The 9,667-nt window shown below is 33.9% G+C and overlaps 1 long non-coding RNA gene across 1 annotated transcript; it reads left to right on the top strand.

The window, feature by feature from the left end:
- Positions 1-168: 168 nt before the first annotated feature.
- LOC143596848 (uncharacterized) lies at positions 169-1,090 on the top strand. The gene is made up of 3 exons (XR_013146793.1): positions 169-231; positions 600-670; positions 999-1,090. It is a non-coding gene; the product is annotated as an uncharacterized LOC143596848 (long non-coding RNA).
- Positions 1,091-9,667: the final 8,577 nt, after the last annotated feature.

Genomic DNA, 9,667 nt, shown 5'->3' with positions numbered 1-9,667 from the left:
TCCCATTGTTGTAATGATATTGTTTTTGTAATTTTTATTAACGCATTAATAGTTAATTAAAAAGTGGACAAGAAGGTGTTCAGATGAATTTAGCTTGAAAATTGTAAAAAAGTTGACACATCTCTTTATTGGAAACAAAAGGATTATTTTTGTGTGACTGATATAGTAGTTGTTTAAATTGGCAGATTATAAAGGGTTTGAAAGAAGTCATAGTTGGAATGAAGGCTGGAGGTATGTTACTTTTAATTTTGCACTTGTTATTTTAGCACTGTTCTGTAATTTATATAGAATAACAATGGCCCACAATGCATGAAAACTTGCCTAATTTATTAACAATAAAAGCTAGGTTTAATGAAAACTTACCTACTTCATTAACACCCTCAAACCCAGCCCCTACCAAAAAAAAAATTAATAATAATAAATTAGTTTTTTAGTCTCTCAAAATCTTAGAATGTTATGAATTTTGTATTCTTGTCTCTTGAACAGAAGTTACATTTGATGTTCTTAGTATTTACAGTTTCGAAAGAGATAGATTGTTAGACTAATTTAAACTTTGTTTTTATGGTCTCCCGGTTAACCTATGATTCATTATATTTCAGGTAAGAGAAGGGCACTAATACCTCCTTTTGTAGGATATGTCAATGAGAATTTGGGACCAATTCCAGATGAGGTTTGCCCATATTATTACATTATTAGTCACTTATAAGTTATAAGTACACCATTTGACATGAGTCACATTTTAATTAAATTGTTATTTTGTAAGGCAAATGTTTTAAAACCGAAGGTGACAATTTTGACTCGGCATATGAGTTTGTTGATATGGGCTTGTGTTTGATCTCAAACGGGTTAAGTAATGAATAGTTACTTGAGACCTACACTATCTTGCTATCTCTACTTAAACACATAACAAAGTAGAATAACATGGCGAAAAAAGGAAGTAATGGCATTCATTATGAACAACTTTTTATATAAATTGTGACTCATGTTGTTTGTTGCAGTTTGGTCCTCGACGCAGCCTTTTGTCTCATGTTAAGGAGCCCTTGATATTCGAGGTGCAACTCCTCAAGGTTTTATGAGTGTAAGCATGTTTTGTATGCAGCTATAATGTGGTCAAGCATATTGACATTCAACCTGTTACATTGTTTTCAACTGATGATGAAATGGTAATCACTTGATTTATAATCACATACGGGTCAAACCCGAACACCGCCCGAACCATAATGTAACATATTGATAGCGAATTAGCGGTTGCCATTTTAGCCATGATTTATGCAGGCCCCTTCTTCCAATGCAAGTTAATGTAATGGGCCCACAGCCTTTGTTCCGGCCCCCCTTTTGTTAGGTGTGCAATATCATGTTAATGGGAGCAAGTTAATGTAATGGGCCCACAGCCTTTGTTCCGGCCCCCCTTTTGTTAGGTGTGCAATATCATGTTAATGGGCCAGATTTTAGTACGGTCTTTCTTTATCGCGTTGTAGGGATAGACCTAACGCCTAATTGAAAATGAATCGAGTTATTAATCGTGTTATAAAAGGCCTTGTGACCTTGTCCTAAGGAGGAAGAGAATTGTAGTTGTATGCAGAATTGCAGATGTATTTTAATAGGTCACATAATATCTCAATATTGTACGTTAATAAAAATCTTTTTTTATGAAAAGGATGTATTGCTTTAAAAAGTTATAATATGTAATTGTATTTGGGAACAAAGAATATGATAAATAACATTGTGTATAGATTTAAAATTTTTTTCTTCTTATTTATTGTTTTGCATGTGTTTAAAATATTTATTCGATATTACAAAATTTTATTGAGACATGACACGAATAATCATGTTTGTGTTGTCATATTTAATCCGTTTAATATATGTCTGGATTGATATTTTAACACGTTTAATTAGATGAGCAGTGTTCATGTTAACATGTTTAACTCGTTTAGTTAAACACATCAACCCATATTTGACTCATGTAATTCATTTTTATAAACTTTTAATCCCACATATGTCACGTTTATAACTTGAATGCATATCAACCCGTTTGACTCGTTTGGATAAATGGGTTACACGTGTCATCTTCAAGTTACACAAATTCAAATGCGTTTGAACCAAGGTTGATGTTTTGTATACGAGTAAATATTTGAGTTGTGTTCAAGTTTAATGATTGAAATGATTAACTCGAAGTTGATTAAACTCCACACGCTAATCCGATACAATTGACAACTTATGATGATTATGTTGGTGATTTTGGTGTTGTCGACTCTTTTGGTTAATTGAGATTCACTTAAGACCAAAAGGAAAACATAAATATACATTGATATGAGTTAGGAAGCGTGAGTTACACATTCGTTCATGGCTGCTATTATTTCAGGCATCGATGAACCTGGAGGTTCCCTTTGATGCTCACGATAGAAAATCGCTACCCGGAAATTGCTTTGAATTTGCATGATTGATGAAAATTACATGAAAACTAAACATCAATCGTGAATAATTATCAGTGCTAATGATCAGTAGTAAGTTACACAACAGTTAATTACGAAACACCAATTAATCAATCTTAATAATTACGTTGACATGTTCAAAGACCCCAAAACCTTAATTTAAAATAAATTTAGGAAGTTGACGTTCATTCAAACCGGCTTTCATATTAAACCTAAATGTTTATGATTATGATGTATAAAATACTTGTTAGACCCCTCAATCAAGGATGGATTAAGACATAAATTTTCATTAGGAAACATTGATGTTGACTTGTCCATCTTGTTCGGTAATTTGTTGTTTCATTTTCTGCCGTATGTTTATCCCACTTTCATTATTATATTTTATTTCATAATAGAGTTTGTAATATTTATATTGTATTAATATAACATTATGTGTGTGATAAGTGTAAAACGAGGTGGATGTGATGACGTGGAAGTACACATCTTTGATATTTCTTTGTTGTAAAAGACAGAATGTGTCGCGTTGTTTGGTAGTTGGTACCATGTTAATATCTATTTACGAATTTGATATACATAAAATTTTTAATGATGATTTATGGAGTTGGGCTTTCCTTTTCTTTTCTTTTTTATTATTTAACGCATAGTTATTATTATTTTTCAATAAAAGTACAACTTTAATAAGACGAGTTAAACTTTTCTGAACATCAATCTTTTGACATTTACAGACTTCCATCAAGATAGCCATTACACCATTGAAGGATAATATTACAAAATTAGACGATTTCTTGAGTTTTGAGAGATCGAACAAGACCAATTCGAAATCCTAATGAAGTGTAGAATCAAAGTGAAGATATTTGAAATACGTCTCTAAGAGAGATCATTGTGGTAAAGTGGTATGTCGTCCCAACTAAGTAGTTGTGGGTTCAAATCCTATGGAGAGTGCAAGTATCAAGTATGGTAGTTTTAGGAATAGAGTAGAGCGTGTGTTAGTGTTTATCGGTAAAAAAAGTATCCAAATGCAATAATTATGTTAACAAATCCCTCTTATTATTTTAAGATTTTTTTTTCCAAATCCGAAACACAAAAATAAACTAGGTTGATACATAATAACACTCCTACATATCTTAGGATGACTAGGAATTCGATTTGTGGTGCCTGGCAGAAGATCTATAAAATTGGTAAAAGTTTCACCTCTTTAGGGATTGACTTGGCTGGTTCGTTTATAAGACAAGTGGGTGTTTGTAACAAAACTAGATTTTGGTTAGACGTTTGGCTGGGTAGATTTGCGCTTAAAGATTTGTTCCCTATTTTGTATAAGCGTGAAGTGAAGAAAAGTTGTTTTGTGTGTGAAAGGGTTAAGTTGTTCGGGTCGGGGATGACTCAATTAGAGTGGGTTTGGTCTACATCTTCTCTTCCGTCTGATGCTCGTATGGATATTGAAGACTTAACAGAAATGGTGTCACTATACATGTTTCATTTTGGGAAGGATGACACTTGGAGATGGGGTGGCGATGCATCGGAAAATTCTCGGTTCAATCCTTGAGAAGGGTTGTAGCTGCAAAGGTTTATGGGATGGATCCGCTTACTCTGATTACTTGGGAAGGTTGGATTCCGATTAAAATAAACTGTTTCATTTGGAGAGTTTTACTAAACAAAATTCCGGTGGCGGTTAATCTAATCGCTAGAGGTTTGGCTTCAATCACTCCGGGTTGCTCGGGTTGTTCGTTATCGCATGAATCGCCACTCCATGTTTTTCTTGATTGCGTTCGAGTGAAACAGGTGTGGAGGGCAGTTTCTATATGGTGTGGTTGGGACCTGACAGGTCTTGACTCGTTCTACCACTTGCTCGAGGTTGGTTCACAACCGTCTTCTTTTTCCCGAAAAGAGGATTCTTTTGGCAATTATTTATTCCACGATTTGGTTCATTTGGAAGCAAAGGAATGCGAAAATTTTCAAAAATACAACTATCTCTACGGACATAGTTTTGGAGGAGATTAAAACTAACTTGTTTGGTTGGATTAAGTCTCACTCGCTGCACAAAGAGGTAGCTTGGAGAGTTTGGATGGAATCTCCTCTTTCTAGTTTAATGCTTTAAATTTTGTTTGATTGTTGCTTGACTGATGATTTTTCATTTATAGTTGTACTATTTGGCTGTTCTCCAGCTTCTTGCGGGAGGTTACATGCCCTTTATATCTATCCTTTGCTTTACCCCAAAAAAAAAATATATATCTTACATCAGAATGTGCGAGGTCTGACTTCAGAGAAAGAGTGTTGATATTAGCTTTTTAATTAAACAAATAAATAAATATATGGTGGGATGGTAAAGGCTTAGGCCTTTGGGTGAGAGGTCCAGGGTTCAATCCCTGGCAATGACGGTTTATTGTAAATAGTAGGAGGCAAGCTTAAACACTCAAAAAAAAATTTTGTACATAAAATCAGACAAAACTATATCAATAAAGGAATAAGTAGCAAAAACAGGTGGCTTTTTCTTTCCATGAAAACCAGGAGAATACTTTTCTAAAGGTAGTTGTATTTTCCAGAGCTACAATTACTAAATTCAAACCAATTATGTTATGGTCACTTGTATGTTTATCTTAATAGCATGTTTTCGATCCGGGAGTGGACTATAATATTGGGCCATCAGCCGTCTTTCGGATCCATCATGACATTAGTCTAGAAGTGGGTTTTACTCTGGTGGGTTGAACATATGGGCCCGCCTCTTTAGTGTGATTACACATACTCAGATATTCTCATCATGGTAAAATGTTATAAAATTAAAATAAATTCCCTAAAATGTCTTTTGCCTAAAGCCTCTTGTTTAGGAGGTGTCATAGGTCCATTGTTAAAGGATAAGCTAGTTAAAAGGGTACTGCTATTTAGACATCCTCTCACTCTTTAGAGAGGGTGTATATAAAAGTAAAATGTGTGTAAAATAGGTGTATAAATAGTAAAAAAGGTGTTTGAATAGAAAAACCCAGTTAAAATTCATCGCCTACTGGTAGGGATATGATGCTGATGTGACGTTTTAACTAGTCTTTACTAGTTAAACTATAATACACGACCTAATGGTATCAAGCAGTTACTTAATGATTTGTCTTTTAAGCAGGGGCGCAGCTCAGAAGGGACCGGGGGTGACCCCGGTCACTGCCGTTTTTTCCGTTAATAGGGTAAATCTCACGATTTTTTTCGAAAATTTTTATAGGTATTAAGCGCGGTCACTGCCAATTTATTTTTCCAAAAAGCTATCGGTCACCACCAATTTTTTTTTTAAATATAATACCCTATCGTTTGATTTTTTTTATAAAACCTCATAATTTTTATAAACAAAAGTTATAAAATTGTAAACAACTTAGTTTTAATATAAATCAAATTTGGAGGGGCTTGTTGTAAATTGTTACATAACAAAACTTAAAAAAAAAAACAAACAGGCATTTTTAAAAAACATGCGCTCTGCTTGGCTGCTTCCCTTTTGAGTTCTGCTTCTTCCTGCCTTCCGCCTTCTGAGTTTGCCACCGACCCACCGTCATCCGCCACTCATCCACCAGCCGCCACCGCCGCTCGTCCACGGTCCCCGATCCACCACAAGGTAATAGTTTATTTGCTCTACCTTTGTGTTGTTAAACATAGTTCAAGGATTATAAAATTAGGGTTTGTAATTGTGAATTGCGGATGTGAGGAAATTAGTCAACTAAGCTTGTAATTGGTATTGTATGGTGAAATTTTACTTTAACGTACCCTATTGAATCTTCTTAACTAGGTAAATCGTGAAAAAACAAGATACAATATATTCTTTTTTCAAAAAAAAAAAAGGATGATCAACAAACGAGTAAATGTCACAGAGCTTCAACTAGTGAACCGGTTAATTTTAAAGGTTGCCGAGCTGCTTTGTAATTCTTATTCTAAAGTACTCACCCCTCCTCTCGCTCTCGTATTATTATAAATATTTTAGGTCTAGTTTTTTTAATTATAAGAACAATCGTTTTTAAATGAATGAAAAATAATTAGATATATAGATGTCATATTTTGATCCGACCCGAACCACCGACACGAACCGAATCGTCAACACAAAAACTTTTAGGTCTGTGACTTCGGCCAAGCTTCGCCACTGCTTTTAAGTGTGAGGGTTCAAACTACAAGATTAACATAAAATAAAAAAAACGCCGTTAAAAAAGTAACTAAAATATAATTTTATTAATTGAAATTAAAATGTCAAAAGTATAGTCATACGTACGGTTGGATGATTAGGTGTGTGAATTTATTACACGTCACAAACCTAAAACGAAGTTAACAAGTTTATATTTAGTTTAAAAGTGTTTGGGTCGGTTTTGGGTTCACTCGCAAACATGTTTAGCTTAATAAATCGGTCTTGAGTTGACGTTACACGTTGACACATTTATTTTTTTAAGATTGATATCAACTTTTAAAATTTAAATGCATTTGTATTTTTGCTAATAAAATTTTTATTTTACGATGTTCTCACCCTAATTTTTTTTAATTAACCTGTTATCATTTCAGTTTGGAGAAAAAAAAAAGAAGAAAAAGGAGAAATTTGAGTTTGAGGGAGAAGGGTGCGTTTGTCTCTTCCGTTGTTGGTCCTTGGTGTTTTTATTACGCACACTTTCTTTCTTAGGGCTTACCACCTTTTTCTCTTTCCCATCCCCCGTCACTTTCTTTCTCTCCTTAAATCTTTTTCCTTCTTTTATGCTATTTTTGTATGTAGCTTTGGAACTAAGTAGGCCTCGTCTTGTCAAGTACACCTATATCAACCACACTTACCAACTTACAATTTTAATCATTTATTATGGATCCCAAATCTTTAGATTAAATTTGTTGGTGCTATATCTGGTAATCTTCGTCTACTTAGCTACGTAAATTTAACTTTATTCTGTTTCAAACAAATTAACTAGGTAAATTTAAACTTATCTTCTAATGTATATGTCAAAATATGGATGAAATAACGATAGAATATATATATATATAGGGGTGGAATCTAGAGAGAACTCCTTTTAAAGAGAGAACTAGAGAACTAATAAAAACTATTTTTAACTTTTTTTAAAAAAATATTTTACGATTTTTTTTTCTCCTTCTAATAAGATGATATTGTTCCTAAAAAAAAACCGGCGATGTAGTGCATATGTGCACTAATGTGTATTGCATATATACGATAGTGTTTTATTGCATATAATACAACACAATTGCATTATATAATACACACTATTAAATATATGCAAATACAAACACTAATAATTGTACTCGAAACAAACTATCACATATACGTAATACAACACTAATGCACATATGCACTATATTGTTTTTTTGGTATTTTTGTATATAATATAACACTATTACACTAATACAATACAAAAAATATATGTTATTCAACATTATTGCACATATCAAAATACACACTAGTGCACATATGCAATAAAAAAAAGTCGATGTATTGCATATGTGCACTACGAGTTTTTTTATTTTTTTTTATTTTTCGAGTAAATGTTAACATAATATAAGAATAATGGCAAAAACGAAAATTTAAAAATATTTTTTTAATTAAATTAAAAACATTTCTTTATTAGTTTTCTAGTTCTCTCTTTAAGAAGGAGTTATCTCTTGATTCTCTCCCTATATATATAGAAACATGATCAAATACATTTTATTTTTAACATGAAAACAATGAGAACCAATTTGCTGTTATTATTAGGTTTATTTTTATAAATGTTTGCTGTTATTTTTTTCGTAGTTGCTAATTTTTGTTACAAGGCATTATAAGTATTTGCTTATTTATATTCTTTTGTTATTATTAGATTTCTTCTTTTGCTAAAATAAGTATTTGTTGGTATTTGTTTTTATTATTTTATTCTTGATTTTGATTCTTTTGTTGTAATTTTTAGGTTTTTTTCTTTGTTATTATAAATAATTGTTTATGTAGATTGATATTGTAGTTGATATTGTTTCTTATGTTCTCTTTTTTTATAAATTGGTATTATTTCCTACGTTCTAATGTTAAACTAAAATGCACATGAACCTTGTATATATATATATATATATATATATATATATAATGGTTAAATCTTCACATATATAATCTTCTACATAAATTCCAAATGCAAAATTCCCTAAAATCAACATTATGTAATTACAGAAAGTCATAATATGCCTCGATCTAATCATAGCATTTAAACTGTAGATAAATGCAACAACGAACCAAAAACAAAATAAGCATTGGCATAATCCACCTTCAATATAATTGTAATATCATCTAAGCAAGTAGCAGAGGCTTCAAATTCCTGTTAAGAAACCACTTTTTGATATAATCAGCAATAATAACAAAACATCAATCCTGCCCTAAATTAGTACCAAATTAGCAGTGCATACTCATTTTTGTTGAATGAAGAAACACTAACCGGACCCCGGGCAGGTTACTGGTAACCTGGGGGTTGGAGAGATGTTTCCCACGAGGGGTTAGACCCTTGGAAGATGGTTCTTCTGATAACCTGCAAAAGAGACACCGTGAGCTCGTCACTGAGAAGGGGGGGGTTCCTCCTTGTGACCACCCTCCGGCGTGAGAATCAGACTAGATTGCTCTTTAAATATAAAAGTATATTAAGAGATTGCTAGAGCAGATATCAGGTATATTATGATAAGATATGATAAGATGAGATGGTCATACCATTTGTGGTATTTATAGCCGAAGGTAGGTTTCCAAAGAGGTATGGCCGGCTGCAACAGTGTTCCTGTTCTACCAACAGTAGCCTACGCACGTGCCCTGCTGGTAGTTGGTGGGTAGGTAGCGGCTGATAGTGACCAGGCCAACTGTATACTATTCCTGTTCCACCAACTGACGGCTACGCACGTGGTATGGCAGTAGTTGGTGAGTAGGCAGCGGCTAATAGTGATACAGTACAGGAGCATGCTGCTCGCCATACTGTATCAGTGAGCTGTCGTATCTCTGATCAGATCTTTCGCCCATACCTCGTCAGGTACAGTAAAAGATCCTTCAGTATACGGACTGGCTTATTTGGGCGGGAGTATTCCCCCTCCCGCCTCTGTGCGGGATTGCTCCCGGCTTGGCTCATTCCTTCAGGTGACACTGATCGAGAGCTAAGTGCCTTGTGCGTGTAGCCATGCTGCGCGGGTGACCTTCCCTAATGGCTTGTATCCGAGGCTGCGGGGGACAGGCGGAGTCCTTCACCATTGGGAGGCATTTCCTGCGGGACCAGCTTGCGTACTGCGCG

This window comes from Bidens hawaiensis, unplaced genomic scaffold (assembly GCF_021521415.1).
Source record: "Bidens hawaiensis isolate Kalapana, Puna unplaced genomic scaffold, B.hawaiensis_p1.1 tig00047112_1, whole genome shotgun sequence".
Lineage (NCBI taxonomy): Eukaryota > Viridiplantae > Streptophyta > Magnoliopsida > Asterales > Asteraceae > Bidens > Bidens hawaiensis.
This window is presented reverse-complemented; position numbering and strand designations above follow the sequence as displayed.